General features: G+C 37.9%; 1 protein-coding gene across 1 annotated transcript in view; it reads right to left on the bottom strand.

Moving 5' to 3' along the window:
• The window catches only part of ankef1a (ankyrin repeat and EF-hand domain containing 1a), a 40332-nt gene extending 24277 nt beyond the window's left edge, over positions 1 to 16055 (bottom strand). Inside the window, exon 1 of the mRNA XM_059025823.1 lies at positions 16009 to 16055. The gene's annotated coding sequence lies outside the window, so the exon portion shown is untranslated. The remainder of the gene's footprint in view (positions 1 to 16008) is intronic.
• Positions 16056 to 22673: the final 6618 nt, after the last annotated feature.

Here is a 22673-nt window from a genome sequence, read left to right as displayed (position 1 = left end):
AATCATATTCCACTTTGAACCACATAGGCTTAGTAAATTATTGTATGCTCCTTATTTTCATCCAAAAACTCACTGATGTGTTGGTCTTGCGTACACATTGCTGTATGAATCAGACTTCTAACCATACCAGTACTGTCTAGTTTCATTCTTCTTAGTGATAGTATGACTATAACACCCGTTTTAGCATCTCTCCACTGGTTACCAGTGAAATATAGAATTGACTAAAATCTTGCTGCTGACCTTCAAGGCCTTGAATAGCCTGGTCCGTCCATCTTACATCAAGGATCTGCTTTTGCTGCTACATTCCCCAACGCAACGTGCGGTCAGCTAAACATCATCTCCTTTCCGTGCCAAGAACAAAATTACAAACTATGGGAGATCGTGTCTTTTGCTCTTTGGCCCCTCGTCCCTGGAACTCCCTTCCAAGGTCTATCGGGGACTCGAGTCTGTGTCTGTTTAAATCACGCCTCAAGACTCATTTTTATACACTGGCTTACTGCACTGCATAGTTTTTATTTGATTGTTTTATATATATTCATGTATTTTTTTTTTAATGTAAAGCGCTTTGGGATTTCTTTTAATGAAAGGCGCTATACAAAATAAACGGTAGAGATCAGTGTTACCCAAAGACGGTTCTTATTGAGAAATAGTGCGGGCTCCCTTCTCCTGAACAAACAGCCACACACACACAGGGCCACCGAGAGCCGTCATGGGCCCCGGGGAAGGATTGGTATGTCCCGCTGCCGTTCCCCCTCCCCTCATTGGTACTACATTCATCCGACTTTGTAGTATACTGTAGTCCAGGGGTAGGCAACCCTGGTCCTGGAGTGCCACAGACACTTCTGCTTTTTGTTTTACCCAAGCCCTAACTGATTGATTGGCTTAATTGGTCAGAATTACCATGTGTTCCAGGTTTTTACTAATTGATGATTAAGAGATACCTACAAAACCTGCAGGATTGTGGCACTCCAGGACCAGGGTCTAAACCAAGCTTCTAGACCAAGCAATGATACTTGCAATCTTAGCAGTGTCTGAGGAAGATCATTTCAACCGATACAGTATTTTGATAATGGTTTTGAAGGAAACTGTCAACGCGTAGAAGTTTCAATATCACAATTAAAATCTGCAGGAGGATAGTTTACTCTTTCTGAAAGTATTTCTGTTTAAGTTATTTACAGTATTCAAACTTTTTTTTTTTTTTTAAGGTAAGTGAATAAAAAAAAATTTGTACAAACTCCACGTGTAATAATCATTAATTGGAAGCTTACTTAACATCAAATAACATACGTTTTAGCATAAACTACATTTTAATGTTGCTATACATTATTTAATTTATCCCATGCCAAAAATAAACCACTCATCTCTGCTCTTAACTAATAACCTGTATTTGTAAATATCTTTGTATTTTAAGCAATATAACGGATCATTCTCTAATTGTGTTTACCACCAGCTGAAGAAAGTACTTTATTTATTTTACACGATACCATTTTTCTAACAAACTGCTGCACCACGTTGTTTTGAGCAAATTATAGATCTTAATAATAGAATAATTCATACTGTGGTATATATTGTGCAACTTTAGGATTATTTTAAAGTTTTTAAAAGTCTTTAAAAAAATACATACAATTGCTATGCATTTTTTTCAGCTTTTTGGTGTAGTAAAATATGAAATGTGAAAGTTCAAATCATTGTGTGAAAGGAAGTGTTTGACAGCGCCTGGATACACAATCATTACACCACAGAAGCACATCGGCTCGGTGTGCAGTACGGGAGTTTTTCTTTTTAATGTGGTGGCGGGAACGCAAAGGGTATTGTGCAGGGCTAGTTGTTTTAAAATATTTTATATATATATATTAAAAAAAAAGAAAAAGAAAAAAAAAAGTTCCCCCTTCATCAGGGCCCCCCTCTTCGGAGAGTTGGGCCCCTTTCGAGGCGTTGGGCCCTGGGGAAATGTAAACAGGGAAACAGGTAAAATTCTCAGTTTTACATAAGAACAAAGAAAGTTTACAAACGAGAGGAGGCCATTTGGCCCATCTTGCTCTTTCGGTTGTTAGTAGCTTATTGATCCCAGAATCTCATCAAGCAGCTTCTTGAAGGTTCCCAGGGTGTCAGCTTCAACAACATTACTGGGGAGTTGGTTCCAGACCCTCACAATTCTGTGTAAAAAGTGCCTCCTATTTTCTGTTCTGAATGCCCCTTTATCTAATCTCCATTTGTGACCCCTGGTCCCTGTTTCTTTTTTCAGGTCCAAATGCCTTTTAAACCAGGGATAATCCTGGTCGCTCTTCTTTGCACTCTTTCTAGAGCAGCAATATCCTTTTTGTAACGAGGTGACCAGAACTGAACACAATATTCTAGAGGCGGTTTTACTAATGCATTGTAAAGTTTTAACATTACTTCCCTTGATTTAAATTCAACACTTTTCACAAAATATCTGAGCATCTTGTTGGCCTTTTTTATAGCTTCCCCACATTGTCTAGATGAAAACATTTCTGAGTCAATATAAATTCCTAGGTCTTTTACATAGATTCCTTCTTTCCATATCTCCCATATGATATTTATAATGCACATTTTTATTGCCTGCGTGCAGTACCTTACACTTTTTTCTATTAAATGTAATTTGTCATGTGTCTGCCCAGTTCTGAATGCTGTCTAGATCATTTTGAATGATCATTTTTGAATGACTTTGCTGCTGCAACAGTGTTTGCCACGAATCCTATTTTTGTGTCGTCTGCAAATTTAACAAGTTTGCTTACTATACCAGAATCTAAATCATTAATGTAGATTAGGAATACCAGAGGAGCGGGACTTGGTCACAGGAATATTGCGCCGTTTGCACGTCCAGCTATCTTTGAAAAACTGCATCTGCACAGACATATAATCGTCAATTTAGGCGCAAATCTGTATATGTAGAAACAAACAAACAAACAAACAAAAAAAAAACGTTTCTGCCCCCCCCCCCCCACCCCCCACGAGTTCGGGCCCGTTCGCCTATGCGTTATCTGGCCCTGTTGACTGTATATAGTTTAGATATAGTCAGTGTTCAGAATTTAGTATTAAAAGTACCAAGTAATATTTGGTGACGTCCACAAGGTGGCACTGTTGTTAAAAGGACCACGACTTTGATCTCAATGTGATATTAATATAGAAAACATATGGCAAGTCTATTAAACAAAAAAAAAACTAGTAATCATGAATTGTAAATTGATACATTTAACCAATAATAAAATAAAACATAAATGAGCACAGGCTCATTTTGAGAAACGGTGTTGGAATCTGGGGGAATGAACTTCGTCATATCATGCTGTTTAAATATGACACTTGGCGATTCCTGCTGCTTTACTTTTAAAAATCATGTGCGCCATTACAGAGAATCTAAAACTATCTATACGAGAATTCTTGGGCTGTGTGCCTAAGTTTGGTTTGTTTTTATGTTCAGGTAACAGTCTTATAAAGCAGAAAGTTTAGTTTTCTTTAATCCCTAATTAAACTAAAAAAAACTAAAAAGAAAGCATGCACAATGAGGGGACCAGTGATAATGCTGCCACTATTAATAAACAATACAATGCATTTTAAAACCTTGGTTATGACTCCTGTAATGAGGAGACACATCAATTAGGCCTGGACTCGGTGTGTTAAATGAGGAAAACCTGTCAGAATGTATTCAGCTGACAGAAAGCAGTGTATATGAAGTGTACTGTAATTAGAATACATTTTTTTTTTTGACCCAGCTAAATGTTAAATGTATGACATATATTCTGTGACATATTTATGTTTAACATATGTTTAAAATAAAAAGCTGGCACTTTTTCTACATACAGTAACATATTCCTGATATACAGTATTTGTTTCTCGTACAGGTCACACCCCTGTTTAAGTTGTACTACAAGGATTCTTGTGTTATGCTGAACTAATTGGTTCCTTTTAAGAACAGCTTGTTTATTTGTTTTGGCTCCCATCTGTCTATATAGGAATAAAAGAATGTGACCTAGGGTTATCTGCCAAGCATTTCAGGAAATGAACACTGTAAAGATAACCAGTACTTCCTTTATAATTACATCTAAAGCCAAATGCTGTAGGGGCTGTGACTACGGAAATACTGTAGATCTCATGAGTTCACACATGACACGAACACATACACATAAACCAGCATAGCAAAGTACAAGATGTTTTGAAAACTAACTAAAAACCTAAAATGTTTTTCTGTGTTACTACCTTACAGCTGTGACAGTGTGACCTTCAGTAAAATGGCTAACGAATGCATACCAACAGTGAGAACTGTTTAAAACAAAACTGCTTATTTAGTTTTTTTTGTGTGCGCTTGTTTTAGTACAAACAGGATGACAGATTGGCTGGTACCACTCCCTGAATTGAAAAGCTGGCCCACGATTGAGCATTGGAATAGAGTCAGTTAAAACTCAAGCAATTAGACAAACCAGGAAGTATGGTATTGATGTATAGGGCCATTAATTCATGGGGCTAATTTGAAGGTCAGCAGTCTGTCAGTAACATCCTCGGTAATGGCTATAAATTCACTCCAAACTAGAACTATGTTTCATGAAAGATTAGATCACTATGACCTACATCCTCGATATGCACAAAAACACACAGGCGGAACAGACAGGCACCTCCTCATCGTTTTTATAACTCCTTACTGCGTTTCAGAGTTTCATAAGCAGTTCAGTACTTTGAACAAGGCATTTCTTACCTAGCTAGATGATTTGAATACTTCTGAAAACCAGGGGCTTATCAAGTAAATCCACAGACGCAAACTCCACCTCCAGTGAATTACAAATTACACAGGAATAACAAGCATTTTATGAGTTTTAATTAAATTAGAAATGTTTGTATGGAATTTGTGCTCATCCAAACCTGTGGTAAAGCTATAAGTTAACTATCTATTTTACTAACATTTCTCTCAACTTCTGGGAAAAGCAAAGCAAAAAAGGACCACCCACTGCAAGGATGACCCCGTAGCTACAAGGAAGTCACAGTGGTCTATTTTATCGGTGAATCATATTCTATGGTTTTTATACAAAGCTATGCAGCAAACTACAGTATATCAATATATATATATATATATATATATATATATATATAAGTTGTAAGAAATACTGTACCAAATACAACAAATGTAGTATTTCTCAAGGACAGTGGAGTCAGATCGTGGCTATTGGTCTAGAGAGAGGGCATGCTTGAGAGCCCTGCCCGATTCAGAAAATGATATACAATGTGACTAACATACTCATACCAAGTTATTTTTTAGAGTACCGGTACCTGTATAGTTAGGATAGATACAGATTGTAGCTGTCTGTGGGTCAATAACAGTTGTGAACGTCCAACAACCCCAAAGTCCTATTCATTTCAAAACAAACATACATTTATGAGGAAATGCATTTGATTTACTGGTATATGTATTGTGCTAAAGTGGATTAGAAAGGCCTACTTTCAGCCCATCATCGTGGTTGTAAACAAAGATATTTCATTTCAGACATAAAAGAGCAGTCTTCACTGACACTTACACTCTAGATAGGCAAGGCAAAGGACTGGGAAGATCAAAGAAGTGACTGGAATGAATTACAAGCACAGCCACTCCTGCTGTCTAGATGTAATGTAGGCTTATCACTAAGGATTTCCATGACAAAGAGCCTCTTTCTCCCTGGTCTCGTGTCAGCCTAAGTGTGTCTTTCATTTTGAGGTTATTGGGTGTAAGCTGCAGCTGTAGCATGCAGTAAAAGTTGCAAAGTGATTGAACCCTTGTGGCTGTATGTGTAAAGTTTTGGATATAGTGTATAAGTAGTGTATAATACCTCTTTTTCACTGTACAACAGAGCCGCAACATGGCCGTACCGAGCCCTCAAGGTGTGGTTAAGGGGAGCCTGGGTTGTTTTTCCACTGCAGAGCTGAGCCGTGCTACTGACGTCACACGCAACGAAAGACCGTTATTATTAATTTTTGTTATTAATTAACTCAGTTTGCCAAAAGATGCGCAAACAAATGGTATTCAAAAACAAATAGACCAACAATACAGCTGTATCATGTATCACTATATTTTGTTCATATTATAGTCTTTCTTTATAATCCACAAATTTTACTGATTATATCGATTTAATAAAGTTCAATTAGTTCTGTTGGAGGAAAAAGAAGATTTTAAAAATATGATTTACCAAAGATATCTCGTTTAAGGATAGTTGTTGTTTTTTCTTAAGTTGTTTTTTGTTTGGGGGCTTAAAAAAACAAACAAACAAAAAAGCTGCGCAAGCGCGAGAGCTGTAGTCGTGTGTATGGTGCAGCTGGATTTTTCTGTAGTCGTGTGTATGGTACAGCTGGATTTTTCTGTAGTCGTGTGTATGGTGCAGCTGGATTTTTCTGTAGTCATGTGTATGGTGCAGCTGGATTTTTCTGTAGTCATGTGTATGGTGCAGCTGGATTTTTCTGTAGTCGTGTGTATGGTGCAGCTGGATTTTGTTATTTTTGTAAATAAGTTTATAATTTTTTTATTTTCTGCATTTTTTCCCTTTATATTAATATAATAACGGTCAAGGATGAGACATTTGATAGAATTTTGTGTTTGAGTGTATGAGTTAAAGTGTACCGTACCTGCGGTTTATGTCCATTTGCTTCAAATCATCAGAAATTCGGGCATGAACTTTCTCATTTCTGACTCACAACTCCAAATCTTTCTGAACACTTCAATCTGCCCACAGAGAAACTAGAGCCTACACTTCCTCAGCGTCCCAAGGCTGTACCTTTCTCTCATCACACTCGCTGCATGCCATGTTTGTTATTATTCTTTCTGGAGTGTACTGACTGATGCAACGTAATGATGAAAATCCTTAACCCCGCCCCTGGCTCGGCTCGCAGCTGGATTCAGATGTCTTGTGAGGCTGGAGTTTCACAGTTTGGTTCTCACTCGGCTCGATAGATATCCAGTGGAGAACCACCCGTACCCGTACCGTACCGAGCCCTCATGGGTTGGGTGTGCCAGTAGAGAAGGTGTACATGAGGCATCTGAGCCTGACCGCATTGTGGAATTCACAACTGTTTAAAATATGACATTAGTGCGTTCATTAGTGACATTGTCTTCTTTACTTCACATGCTGGTATATGTATGCACGCTGAGAGAATAAAACACACAGGTTTGCCCTGTGACTGATTTGGTAGGGCACAGACATGGTGTGGGGATAAAATACAAACCAAAACATGTTCTGGTAGCAACAACATGCTAAGAAGAAACAACACAGAACCCTTACTACCATTTCTGAACTTTTCGCATCCCCAGAGACAAATATGAATCACGTTAAGAGCATTATAAACTTGATTTGGTGACGTGCCTTTATAAATAACAATTCTTTTACATATATGTTAGGTATGTAATGTGTATGTCTATGTATGAGAGCAGCTACCTTTTTCATTTTCTCATTTATATCAATGTTTCACCTGCTTCTTAATGATGCTGCAGTGGGGTAGCTTGTCAGACAGCAGGACAGCTTAAGAGGTAACAAACGTTGTTTGATTTTCAGAGGTTTCCTCCCCTGAAAGAGTTTTCTTCCTCTGCCCGGTCATGGAGTCATGTTTTTAATTCATCAATGTATTAGCACAAGGCCCTGTGCTCCCCTGAGGCTTCTGATGTTAGTTTCCCCTTTCAAGTGCCTTTTGAGGAGCTACAGGACCTACAAGGAACCTAAGCTTCCTTCCTACTAAAACAGCCGTTCCACTCTGAAAGCTTTAGTAGGACTTACACATATAAAGAAACAATCCTCTTAATGTATTATTGAAAACGTTTTTAAACTGTACGAGTATACTACACACTTCTTTAATGTTATAGGTGTGATATTCCAAAACCAATTTGCTAATAAACAAACGTTTACAGACCAGTTTAATCTAAATTTGTATTTAATCCACAAAAAAAAAACATGTGAAGAGAGGCCATCATTTCACACCCTTCTTTAGACTGAGGTGCTGGAAGAGAGTTAAAATAATAAACCTGACTTCAGGTTTTTATAGTTGGTTAGGTTATATATTGGCAAATGTAACACTCCACTAGCCAAAGTAAGGACACTGGTTCGTTAACATGAATAATTTTGTCCTGCTAGACTCTAACCAGTTCTCCATCTGTTCAGTTTTCTTAAACAGGAAATACACATTGTATGTAAAATTCATTAACATTCTGTAGGGGTACATCACTGTAAAGTATGGTACCAGTACAGTACATTTCAAAGCCTTAAACAACAGTGCAAAACAGCATTACTCAAGTACCTGAAGTTTTTACTAAACCTGTCAATGAGTTAGATGTGCTACACAAGATAAGGTTTGGGATTTTATCAAATATATTGTTGAAAGTGCTGGTTAAAACTGTTTTGGAAGTACATCTAACTATACAGCATGAATTTAAAAATAGACTAATTTCAACAATTATGTTAGTAAAATAAGGTCCATGTACATGACCATGACATGCATCCAAAATCAACATACTGTGCATATGGACAGGTATCTCCATATCTGCTCAGATTTGGATATTCCCAAAATGCTGTGGTTAAAAACAATGACCTAAACAAATTTCGACACAATAATTACTAATCAAATCCTTCTCTCTAGAAAAATATGACACCACAGGCCTGTCTTTAACAAGCCAGTATCACGTCCATATAAGTTACTGTATATGGACGCGGATATCTTGAAATAACTTTCAGTACTTTATCTCCGATTTCTCTCCCAGATTGGTGGTATGTTTCCATTATTGACTGCAGTCCCAGTTAGTATATTCAATCTCTCACATTGAGATTCCCCCCGAGCTCGCTGATACAGACGGTAGCTGCTCAGGTTGCTAGGGTCTGACTGACATCATGTGCAGCAGTGCCATCTGGGATGAATGAACGCAATGGCCTATTAGTTTTAGACATGTTTCATTTTTGTATTTTTTAGAAACCATTAAAACTACATGTTTTAAGTTTTATATATAAAAAAAGCCAAAATGCAACGGTAGTTGTATGCAGTAAATTGAATACCAAGACTGCTCTGGTTGTGAGCTGAAATGAGAGCCAGTGTTCGCCTGTCATCTCCAAAAGTTCACTAACTGCACAACTGTCATTCCAGCATTTTACAAAGACGATTTATTCGTTACTTAATTCTTTACAATACCATTAGTGTAATAATGTAACATTACTGCAATTACTGTAATGATAAATACTAAATAAGAAGAATAAAAAAATACTTACAAACATTAAAATATCAACCAACTCAAAAAATATATTTTTGTATATTTTGGCAGCCATAAATAAAACAGAGCAGCATTTCACTTTCCTTTTTTTATCCTTGCAAATGAATATTCTAATAAATAAAAAAATATTTTATAAAAAGCTAACCCGGGTAGGCCCCCGAATGGCGCACCCAGTAAAAGCACTCGCTAGAGTGCAGGATGCACTCTATAACCTGGACGTCGTGAGTTCGAGTCCAGGCTATTCCACAGCCGACCGTGGACAGGAGCTCCCAGGGGGCGGCGCTCAATTGGCCGAGCGTCGCCCAGGGGGAGGGAGGGTTAGGTCGGCCAGGGTGTCCTCGGCTCAGCGCGCACCAGCGACCCCTGTAGTCTGGCCGGGCGCCTGCGGGCTTGCCTGTAAGCTGCCCAGAGCTGCGTTGTCCTCCGACGCTGTAGCTCTGAGCCGGCTACACGGGGAGTCTGCAGAGTGTAAAGAAGCGGGTGGCTGATGGCACACGCTTCGGAGGACAGCGTGTGTTCATCTTCGCCCCTCCCGAGTCAGCGCAGGGGTGGTAGCGGTGAGCTGAGCCTAAAAATAATTGGGCATTTCAAATTGGGGAGAAAATAATAAAAACTAATTGGCAACGACTAAATTAAAAAAAAAAAAAAAAACTAACCCGATTGTCATTCTCCTCCACCGATAAGGTGGCAGTATTGGAATGACAGGTTACTTCTATTGCAGTGAGCAGGTACATCTTGATTCCGGTAGGTTTTTTTAAATAATTTGGTGTTGTTTCAATTTGCACTTTGATGACTGGAATTGTATTTCTGGAATGTAAATCAAAACTGGTTTCACCGAAATGGGAAAACAAAAGAACAGCAAAACACAGAAGAACTGAAAGTTTTTAAGGTAAGGTACAATTGTTTATAATTGAAAAATAATGAATGTACAACACAATGAAGGTTAATCTATGATACTGGGTCTTTAAGGCTAGGCCATTTTAATTATCCACCATGAACCCCAAGATAATGGGGCCATATTTCTACTTAGCATCCAAACATACATACAGTACATATTCATTAGTGTTTTCTGAAGCAGACTTTCCCCAAATCTCAATAACTGTAAACAATTGTATCTTCATTTTTAACCTGCGCATTATCTAACTAGTTTACTTGCAGTAAGAAATCTCAAAAGATTAGTTACCATAACGATAACTAAGTCACCATGTGACCAAAAGAAGCAGTGCTTTTGCAACATGCCTCAGACCTTGTTCTTTGTTTATATAAGTCCATTGTTCTGGACTGTGCATTTTTTTTTTGTTTTGTCAACATGACTCATGGGAACACGTTTTGCTGAGCTTCTCATCTTGAAAAACAGATTTAAAACATAATACAATATATCCAGCCTTATCATCTCGCCACTGGTTTTAATAAGGCCTCTAACCACAGATCTGGGCTCACACTGTCATTGAGGGGGATGTTCATGGGAAACTGCAGCTGTGTCTTGTGTTTAAAAGAGTGAAAACTATGTTGAATACTTTGCTTTGTAATAATGTAACACTTGGCTGATAAACCTGTGATTGTGTAACTTTGTGTGAACAGAAGACACAAGGTATTAGTGTATGTAAGTGTTTAAACACCGTATGAACTCCCTTTGAAATGGCTAGTTATTATTAAATTGTGATCAAACTTGGGCAGGACAATTTAATCCTTTACTGGCAGATCACATGGTAAAACACACGACTGATGCGCAAAACAAAAAGTGATGTAAAGAGTAAAGTTCGATTGTGTCAATAGTTTCCATTCCTTGAAGTAAGCTTACAACATTACCCATTTCTAAATAGGCCACTACAACAGAAGTTATTCAATGTAGACCTGAAGCCTGGTCAGTTTTGGGCTTATTTCCTTTATTACACCAGTCATTACATTCAGACTTCTTTACAGCCTTGAGTCTAGTCTTTCTTCAGGAAATTAGGAAGCTCTTTTTAAAACCTTCATGGGGTCATACAGTATAGCAACAAAATTAATTAGTTGATAAAACAACACTTTTTGTGTGTATGTAGGAAATGGAAGTTTCCATGTCAGACCTCTACACACTACCCCTGTACTGTTCCTGCAGCTGTTTTCAAACCCATTTTTAATTGTAGATGAAATATTTTCCAGCTGAGAAGCATTGCCTCCTGATGCCAGTGTTTTATTACAGCCATGTGTGCCGAGATCATAACAAGACAATTGCATTGTTTTTTGTATGTGTTAATCTGCATTTATCCCCATGTGTTGATAACATTTTAAACAGCAGCATGTTCTACAATAGGCTACATTTTGTATTTAAAACAAATCTTCTGTAAACTTTGATCTCAGTTTGAATTTGAAGAATTATACAATATAACTTGCTTTTATACAGCGCTCTTCATGCGAAGCATCCCTGGGCGCTTTACAATAAAACCAAAAAATTAAAAGAACGCCAACGGCCAAGCAATCCAGCTAAAAATAAGCTAACAAAGAGATTTTAAAATTGATTTAAAAGTATGATTTGGGATGAGTCCAAAGGAAGGGTATCTCAGGGTATAACTAGGGGCATAAGGTACCAACAGTTCCTGTAAATAAAGTTCCTAAGCCATGAAGGGCCTTTTAAGTAGCAAGGAGGATTTTAAAATCAATCCTGAACTTAAGAGAGAGCCAATGTGGTGGTTTAAGAACCGGAGTAATGTGCTGTGAACGGCGAGTGCGAGTAAGCACTAGCTGCAGCATTATGAACCAGTTGGAGCGGCAGCAGTTTAGAAATGACCATAACACAGGTGCTAAAGAGTAAGTAGCGGGGTTCCGAAAAATATAGTGTTACACATCCCCACGTGTTGCTACAACTGTTTAAATAACGTACATTTTTGTTATAAGTGTAAAAAGTTGTCAGGATGTTAATGAAAAGAAAAATTACAGGTACGTTATTACAGGTAAGGTGAGGAGTGAGGACTACTGACTAAATACACAATAAATGCTACATTTCCTGTTATAGACTGCTAAGGGTCTTTCAGCCAATCAGAGTTAACATTTGGTTGCTGTGTTCCGGGACACATCACAGAGAAATCCAATTCATGAAATCATTCAGCGTTTTCATCGTGCTGTATTCTCCATATCATACACGAGGCACCCTTTGGAAATCCATTCAAAACGGTGACTTCACATTCAGCCACTGAACAGTATTCTCTTCCTCAACCTCTTTCAATGAAAATAACAATAGACTAAATAAAGGTTGGTAATAATTAGAAAACACATATAGCTGTCTTATATTAATAACAATCTGCAAGTGTCTGTGTATGTGTTATATCAGCACTCGCAACACGTAAACAGACTTCAGTTTTCAGCCTCTGCCCATTCACTTCTACCTGTGCCGATATTACCCTCGTACACAGGTGTTTGCTGTCCTGTACCTATACTCACACACACATTGTACAGTAATTGAACCTTCAGCCTTAATGCAAAGGGACATTTAGATATATATATATATATAAATTGGCATCCACCATTGTTTATTCCATATTTAATAGAAATCAGACTTTGCTTTTGATTTTTTATTCAACATAATATTGTAAATAAGAAAACAAATGAAAATGGCATGGACAAAAATGATGGGACCGCTATCCTAATATTTTGTTGCACAACCTTTAGAGGCAATCACTGCAATCAAACGTTTTCTGTAGCTCTCAATGAGACTTCTGCACCTGTTAACAGGTAGTTTGGCCCACTCTTCCTCAGCAAACTGCTCCAGCTGTCTCAGGTTGGATGGGTGCCTTCTCCAGACTGCAAGTTTCAGCTCTTTCCATAGATGTTCGATAGGATTCAGATCAGGACTCATAGAAGGCCACTACAGAATAGTCCAATGTTTTGTTCTTATCCATTCTTGGGTGCTTTTATCTGTGTGTTTTGGGTCATTATCCTGTTGGAGGACCCATGACCTGCGACTGAGACAGAGCTTTTTGACACTGGGCAGTACGTTTCGCTCCAGAATGCCTTGATAGTCTTGAGATTTCATTGTGCCCTGCACAGATTCAAGGCACCCTGTGCCAGGCGCAGCAAAGCAGCCCCAAAACATAACCGAGCCTCCTCCATGTTTCACTGTAGGTATGGTGTTCTTTTCTTTGAAAGCTTCATTTTTTCGTCTGTGAACATAGAGCTGATGTGACTTGCCAAAAAGCTCCAGTTTTGACTCATCTGTCCAAAGGACATTCTCCCAGAAGGATTGTGGCTTGTCAATATGCATTTTAGCAAATTCCAGTCTGGCTTTTTTATGTTTTTCTGTCAAAAGTGGAGTCCTCCTGGGTCTTCTTCCATGGAGCCCACTTTCGCTAAAGCAACGGATGGTGAGATCAGAAACTGACGTACCTTCACCTTGGAGTTCAGCTTGTATCTCTTTGGCAGTTATCCTTGGTTCTTTTTCTACCATTCGCACTATCCTTCTGTTCAATCTGGGGTCGATTTTCCTCTTGCGGCCGCGCCCAGGGAGGTTGGCTACAGTTCCATGGACCTTAAACTTCTTAATAATATTTGCAACTGTTGTCACAGGAACATCAAGCTGCTTGGAGATGGTCTTGTAGCCTTTACCTTTACCATGCTTGTCTATTATTTTCTTTCTGATCTCCTCAGACAACTCTCTCCTTTGCTTTCTCTGGTCCATGTTCAGTGTGGTGCACACAATGATACCAAACAGCACAGTGACTACTTTTCTCAATTTAAATAGTCTGAATGACTGATTACAAGATTGGAGACATGTGTGATACTAATTAAAGAAACTAATTAGTTTGAAATATCACTATAATCCAATTATTTATTATCTTTTCTAAGGGGTACCAACAAATGTGTCCAGGCCATTTTAGAATATCTTTGTAGAATAAGCAATAATTCATCTCTTTTCACAGCTTCTTTGCTTTATTCTATGACATACCAAAGGCATGCAAGTATACATGATAAAATAGCTTTTAATTTCATCACTTTTCAGGAGGAATGAAGCATTATTTCAATGAGCTGTAAGGGTACCAACAAATTTGAGCACGTCTGTATATATATATATATAGTAATAGTAGGAGTTGCAAGAAGGAACAGTTATTGTTCTGCTTCTTTATGTTTTAAGATATTTAAATGCTAGCTGGCTGGGAGTTTTGCCAGTTGTTTAATCTGGAACTAACATAGGGTATATGAACTTGTCTGTTGCCATATGTATTTTCCATTCTAGAGCCATCTTTACATCATCAGAGCTCATTTAGATTAGTCTTGAAAACAGATCCATTTGTGCCCCAAGGTTATGAAAACCGACAACGCTTGATAAACAGTACATGCAAGTCTCTGTATGTAGCTTTCAACAGGAGGGTCCTATTTTCATTAGTAAAATTGTAACCGCTTAGATTCACTGCTATTGTATGAATACATTCTCTTATACATTTCTCTATCCGCTTACACAGTGAATCATTTTAAACTATACCCAGAGCATCTACTTACGGATATTGTGTCTTGCATGCTTGTATAAATCCCTGTTTAGCCTTATTGGTGAAGTGTAAAGTGTTGTAAAGCATATTCAAATGAAAGCACTGTAAAGTGTAGACAACCATTCCTATATCAGTGCGAGTCCTGGTTCCAGCTGTTTTTCAATCAAATCTAAACTGGATAAAGTTGAGAACACAATGGAATGCTTCAGTCTTTATTGAAAAAACATTGTAATTGTCTGATGATGTAATACCATAAATCATCAGAGGCACTAAATAAATGTACTTCCAGATGACTTTCCCCTCCACAGACATGTATTAACTCACCCTGGTACAAAACCTTAATTACAGAGGGCTGTTTTCCCATAGGGCTTGATTGAAAGCTCAGCTGAGTTCTCTGAAGTATGTCAACTTTAGTGGGAATTTTCCATCCCGAGCAGAAAGCTTGGCAGATGGAAATGAAAACACCCAGCACACAGCTAAACTGTAAACTGAATCACCTGCAAAGCATTTCATTTTCACAGAGAATGCCTTTTATCTGTGCGCCAGGAGTGATACTAGGACTATTTGCAGTATTGTATTATGTTTTGGCATTCCTATATAAAATGACTTGTGAAATTCTTCCTTTCTCATAGAAAACATTCCCTATGTTTTACTTGTACAATGTGTTTCAAAGGCTTTCATATACAGACTGTGAAACCCTTTATATCTGCTGCACTTTTTTTCAAGAAGCAGAAAGTTAGACGACATATTTTTGATGGAAATCAGTAAAACTATTTCATGTGTTAAACAGTAAATTGAGCAATTAGCCTCAATTTAAGTTCACGATTAATGGACGTTGCAAAATGTACTAAATCGGCATACGAATAAAAGCGGCCATTACAACAGTTCACTGCAGACCACACATAGAACACCATAAATGAACAAAATGAATGTGTTTGTACTACTAGCCTTAGAAAATGCTAATTGTACCCATTCAATTATCAACATACAAAAAAGGGTACTTAACATTTGTTTTTCTCAACAAGGTGCTACATACAAATGGAATACTGTATTAACACACCTATAAATGCAGTAATTGATAAAGTTAATTGTTTATTAGTATTGACCCAAATTGGGATATATCATCATTTTCTAGATCAGAAGATCTCAAACAAGGGCGGTGCAGACTGTATCACACATAAAAGTATTATTTAACCATTTTATTTCATTGATTGGCGTTTTTCTTTTTCTAAGAACCCGATTAACAAATGTATTAAAAACATTCAACAGCTATAAATCAAGAAAAACAACAAATCCACAATCTGTGTACCCTCTCTCGTGTGCACTACTCACCTTTCTTCACCTGTTTCCTCTCACCAGCCAAACTGTTACCGGAAACTATATCCTGTTTTCAAAAAGTGCACGCATCAACTAATTAAGAAACATGACCGTCTTTTTTTTTTTTTTTTAAAGGACTACATACCTAAAAACAAATTTAACACAAAAAACATAATAAACAGGAAAACTGGCTTAAATAATTTGATATATGTATATATACAGTATATATACAGTATATATATATATATATATATATATATATATATATATATATATATATATATATATATATATATATATATATATTTCTTCCACTCAGAATGTGCTCAAACGGTACCGAATGCTATTTGCATGCTGCATTAAGCACTATTGGGATTATTGTGAGATATGCGCATGCATCAGTGTGATTTATTGCATTTTTTCCATGCGATTACTTACTCTGTTATTAATGTATTTTTTAAAATTTTTAACTTTCAGTATTATAAATGAGATGCACTTTTAATACATTAAAACACGTCTCAAAGTAATGCAGCATTCAGCATGACACTGTACTTAATACTTTTAGATGTGTCGTGCATTTATACGCAGAAAAGATTAAATTACTTCCGGATTGGCTAGCCTGCGCCCTGAAGTATAGTAATATTCCAGTTTTGAGGTGGCTGATGATGGCATGGAACAGTAAAACAATATAACAAGACCTTGTTTTTCTCCATTGATATTGTGAAGCAAAAGTTAGTTATTGCTTTTCTTATGTAAATATCTGTTTAACGTCTGTATGTATATATTGTAACGGCAGGCGCCGCCCACTTCTCCTAGCAGGGTCTTTCCAGGATCCCTGGGCTGGGGAGTTTCCCATCACCATCTGTCAGGCAGGGTATTTCCAGCCATGTGCGGATTGGCTGGGGCGGGCGCTGCCTCCCTCCAGCTCCCCTATAAAAGGGGCTGTGAGCAGGACCTCGGGGCGAGCCTGGAGAAAAATGAACTGTTACAAGAACCTGGATTGTTTAAACTGGTTATTTTGTTCGATTTATTTGTGTGAGAATAAACCAAGTGTTTACTTTAAGCAACTCTGTTTAGGTTCCTTCTTGACATCGCCACAATATGTTTCATATTGCATTTGTGTTATTATAATTCTGTGTTTTGGAAGACTTCTATATTATCGATATCGAAATACGTGCATGATATCGATGCCCACCCCTAAGTGTATATATATATATATATATATATATATATATATATATATATATATATATATATATATAAACAGCGCACATCTTAACCTATACCGTATAATGGGCAGAATTTATTGTGGCTTTATTAATTGGCGGTTTTGATTGGATCGCCAATAATACCTCCACCAAGCAAAGGGTTACATAAAGTACTCCTAGTAATCACACCCTCTGGCAGACTAGTATCCAAGAAACACTGAAGGAGGGAAAAAATGTGTCAGATGTCAAAGTGGATATGAGAATGGCAGTGACGAAGCCAATTTGCTTGAAAACATTAAAAGTAGACTGTACATTTCCATCAAATGATATAGTAGGACCGTTCTTTTTTATGTGAAGTCTATTTGTGTTACTTAATTGAACCCTTTAAAAAAAGTAACAGCCAAAATTGTTTGTGCCAGACTTGTTAGAAAGTCTGTAACAAAATGGTTGTTATTGTCGATATGACTATTACTAACGACATGTCGTGCTGGTATCGCACCATATAAAACTGATCTGATTTTGCCAGTGCTTGCTAGTCTATTAACCAGTAAATTAAAGCATTTTCGTTTCGGCTTTATTGTTAAAGTTTTCACACGTGGCAATACTGTCCTACAATTGCTACATGATACTGTGATCATTCCACTGTGTTATGTTGTGAACTGCTAGGTTTTAAAATTGAGATAAAGCAAATGCTTATCGTAAAAGTTTACCGGTACCTTAAAATTAAGGGCCATATAAGTACGATACATACTGTAACTGATTAGGTCTTCTTTGCTGTTCTCCAAGTTGCTGCAGTGACATTTTAGAGCCTATAACAAATTACTGTAAACGAGATACTGTTTAGCAGACATATTTCAGTAAGTAAACATTTATTTGAATGGTTTTTGGAATGAAAAGTATAAATGCAAAACTGTGGCATTTCTCTTTGTCAACGTGGCAAGTGAAATATTTAAAAAAAAATTGTCAAAATCCCCCAAAGTAGCAAATCCACAGATTTTAATACCAGACAAAATTTCCCGTTATACGGTATATATTAACTTAAAACAAATCTTTCTGCTGACACCTCCAGGCATGTCAAGGTTTGTAGATGGTGCTGTGCATCTTTTAAGCTTGCATATTTTTTGGATGAAGTCCGCTGCCATCTGGAAGTGGATGTTGTTTATTAGTACGTGATATGCACGTTAGTAAGGGTTTGTCACAATCGGTAAACTGTAATTTGCAGTGTTGTTTGCTCTTATTACGATGGATGGTTAGTGCAAAAGCAAAAAAAATCACAACAGCAGTGACATACAGAGAAACTAGAGGCAGCTGGATTTTCTTTTCTACTGGTACAAGTGTGTGTGTGTGTGTGTGTGTGTGTGTGTGTGTGTGTGTATGTTGGGGGGGGGGGGGGGGGGGGAGGTCAAATACCACAGATAAGAGGAAGGGGGTGAGGTCCAAAAAGTTTGAGAACCACTGATATAAATTACAGTATGCCCCCATCTGCTGTTTGCATAGTGGAAAACAGGAACAGTGTACATCCCATTCTACATTGCATACCAAATTTATTACAGTTGTACAGTGGCTTTCCTTTCAAAGTTGTGCATGTTCCAACTGAATTCAAATCCAGAATTGGTTATCGGTAAAGTGGATATGTACTGTTGACTAGAAAAGAAAGGTCATATAAATATTTAAATGATATTTTGTTGCAGAAATTCTCAACAGACCAAAGGGTTACACACACAATTGTAGGCCCCTCTGCAAACTCATTTCACATTGCTTCCTGTAGAACAGAACTAGAAAAAAAACAAAAACCTTAAAAGGCTCCCTGTAGGAATTTACTGGACTAAACAGAAAACTCCAGAGTAAAGATAACCGATTTTCTTTCATATGCGTGCTGACAAACCATGTTAACATTTGGGGAAAAAGTATCAGACATTAACCATTAAATACAAAGCCTTGTTTGTACAGGAGTCATGAGTCACGAAGTGGCACACTTTAAAACATGGGGTTAACAGAATCCCATTGCATTCAATGTAATGAAGTGGAAGCTAACATTACCAGGAACAGAAAGCATTTTCAGCCAATTCTTGAATTGGAAAGCATTTTGTATCTTTTTCCAAACAAGTCCACTGTGTCTGTGAAATAAATGTGCTGTGCAACCCCTGCATCTGTCGATGATGTCATGTCCTGTCTGGGGTTTATTTTCCCCACTCTCAAAACTAAATCCAAAAGGCACCAACATACAGAGGTACCCTTATTACATACAAATTGACTGACTTTGCCCATGTGCTTTGCCATTACTACAAATAATAAAATGTGGTTCTTTGGTATCCAGTTAACAGTAATGACAACAATAAAATAATAAAGGATGCATGTCCCTCTACTGTAAATGTTATTAAAATAAGGAAGGATATTTTCATACAGCACTTCTCTCCTGACACTTAGGGCACAGGCCATGTGTTCCTGTCAGTTCTGAAACGGAAGTTCTGATTAATTTCAGAATAGTTTCCAGAAATTCATGGGAAAATAAGAAACTACTGTAACAGTGTTTGCCAGTTTTGTAAACTCTGTACCACAGACTGGGCTATTGAGTAAAACATAAATTTAAAACATGTGATTTTGACTTTGGATGCTAATAAGGTAGTTATTGCATCGGAGGCATAAGGTCTCTGTACATGTGATATCGTTCTGTCACAACAGCTAACAGGAGCCATTCCAAGACCACTTATTTTTAAGTGCAATCCCAGGACAGCTACAGATAGGTGGTTTATGTTTCCAGGGTGATTCCCCAATGCTGTAAAAATCAAGCCATGTACAATAGCAACCAAAGACACTATATAGGTTTCACTCTTTGGGGCTCATCAGTTGGGAGTTGTTGTGCTCCGATACGTGAAAATGTTCCCACATACCGGTAAATGAAAAAAAGGAAATTAAGTAGAATAAGGCAGCATCTAAGCAATATATATATATATATTTTTTTGCAAGTTATCACTATGGCATGGCACAGTTCACTATCTGTATCTGTGTTTGTGTTTAAATATACAGAATTAAAAAGTGTCATAGCACTGGTGTAGAAAACATTTAAACGGCTGGATTAAATGATGGCATCCATCAAGGGGTGCTGAGTGTCCCTGAGGAAGTTCTGCTGTATAGAATGTTATCCCTCAGATGGAATCATTCCTCCTGATGATTGGGGATCATATTCAGCAGGGTGTACAGCAGCAACATTACTATCCCCTCCTGTAATTATACGGTGGTAGTCCATGTATATATATTGGTCTTGAACCCGTTCACTTTGGACACCTTCTGGATAGTCTTCAAGTTGCAGTGGTCTAGTGACAGTTCTTTACAACATTTAAAACAGTAAAATTAATGTAGAGCCCTTCTACAGTATAGAACATTTACTGTCAACATAAAGTTAATTATCAAATTGTGCAATAAATGAGGGAGCACTGTGGGGATGTATGTATGTATAAATTAGCAAAAAACTTCATTAATGCATCAGTTAGGGTTGACATTGAAACGACAAAAGTAGGGAAATGCGAGGTTAGTGTTTTTAACACCAAGTCTGCATTCCCTCCCACCCCTTTACAGTGGAAGGGGCAAAGCAACATAAGCAACCACAGACGAACAACATACAACTATCTGCAGATAACACAAGAGACATCCATCTGCACTGCATAAGGATGGATATTTACAGAACGCATGTGTATGCTATCTGCCGACATAATCCTAAAACACTGGAGAATACAGAACATACTGGTATTACAGCACAATGTATACAACTGTGACGATGAGGCCATCCCTCCCATTAAGCTGTATTCTGTTGCTCATCCAGTATTTGAGAATACATTTATAGCCAGAAAGCCTGTATAATTCTATTATGGAGCACAAAATGTAAAACAGACTATATTTGTAAACTTGATTAAACACGTCACAGGTAAAAATGGGCACATCCATATCATAACTATTCAGAACAAGGAGCACGACAACATTTTATTCTGAATGACAACACCTTCCATAGTAACAACAATAAAAAGTCCTACTGTAAGTTTGTTTTACACAGACACACCCACATCATCCTTAGCTTTAAAAGACAACTCCTTGGTTTGGTCCATCTAGTGTTTTGTAGAATTGGGTTTTGGATAACCGCATGGCAGCTGTACCTGCATTCAGATATACTGATGCACAAAAGAAAGCAACACTTAATCAAATATTTTAAACATAAACATCAAACAAAATCACAGAAAATGTGAGCAAAAATACAGATCAGCGAAGTTTTCAGTATGAAACGTGACACACTGTCAAAATGAAAACATTACAAAGTTAGTATCGGGTATGACCTCCCTGACCATTATCACAATCCTGGCAGCGTTGACACATACAGTGCCATGAAAGAGTATTTGCCCTGTCTGATTTTCTGCATTTTTGCATATTTTTGACACTGAATGGTATCAGATCTTCAACCAAAACCTAATATTAGATAAAAGGGACCCTGAGTGAACAAATAACACAAGAATTTGATACATATTTCATTTATTTATTAAAGGAAGTTATGCAACACCCAAAGCCCCCATGTGAAAAAGTAAATCGCCCCCTTAGACTCAATAACTGGTTACGCCACCTTTAGCAGCAATAACTGCAACCAAACGCTTCCTGTAGTTATTGATTAGTCTCTCACAGCGCCGTGGAGGAATTTTGGCCCACTCCTCCATGCAGAACTGCTTCAACTCAGTGACATTTGTGGGTTTTCGAGCATGAACTGCTCGTTTCAGGTCCTGCCACAACATCTCAATGGGGTTTAGGTCTGGACTTTGACTAGGCCATTCCAAACTTTAAATTTCTTGTTCTTCAACCATTCTGATGTAGACTTGCTTGTGTGTTTCGGATCATTGTCTTGCTGCATGACCCAGCTGCGCTTTAGCTTCAGCTCACGGACAGATGGCCTGACATTCTCCTGTAGAATTCTCTGATACAGAGCAGAATTCATGGTTCCTTCAATGATGGCAAGGCGTCCAGGTCCTGATGCAGCAAAGCATCCCCAAACCATGACACTACCACCACCATGCTTGACCATTGGTATGAGGTTCTTACTGTGGAATGCAGTGTTTGGTTTTCGCCAGACATAACTGGGCCCATGTCGGCCAAAAAGTTCCACTTTTGACATCTGTCCATAGAACATTGTTCCAGAACTCTTGAGGATCATCCAGGTGCTTTTTGGCAAACTTGAGACAAGCATTCATGTTCTTCTTAGTGAGCAACGTTTTCCGCCTTGCTACTCTGCCATGAATCCCATTTTTGCCCAGTGTCTTTTTGATGGTGGTCATGAACACTGACCTTAGCCGAGGCGAGAGAGGCCTGCAGATCCCTGGATGTTGTTCTAGGGTTCTTTGTGACTTCCTGGACGATTTTACGCCTTGCTCTTGGAGAGATTTTGGCAGGACGGCCACTCCTGGGAAGATTCACTACTGTCCCAAACGTTCTCCATTT

This window comes from Acipenser ruthenus, chromosome 6 (assembly GCF_902713425.1).
Source record: "Acipenser ruthenus chromosome 6, fAciRut3.2 maternal haplotype, whole genome shotgun sequence".
NCBI lineage: Eukaryota > Metazoa > Chordata > Actinopteri > Acipenseriformes > Acipenseridae > Acipenser > Acipenser ruthenus.
This window is presented reverse-complemented; position numbering and strand designations above follow the sequence as displayed.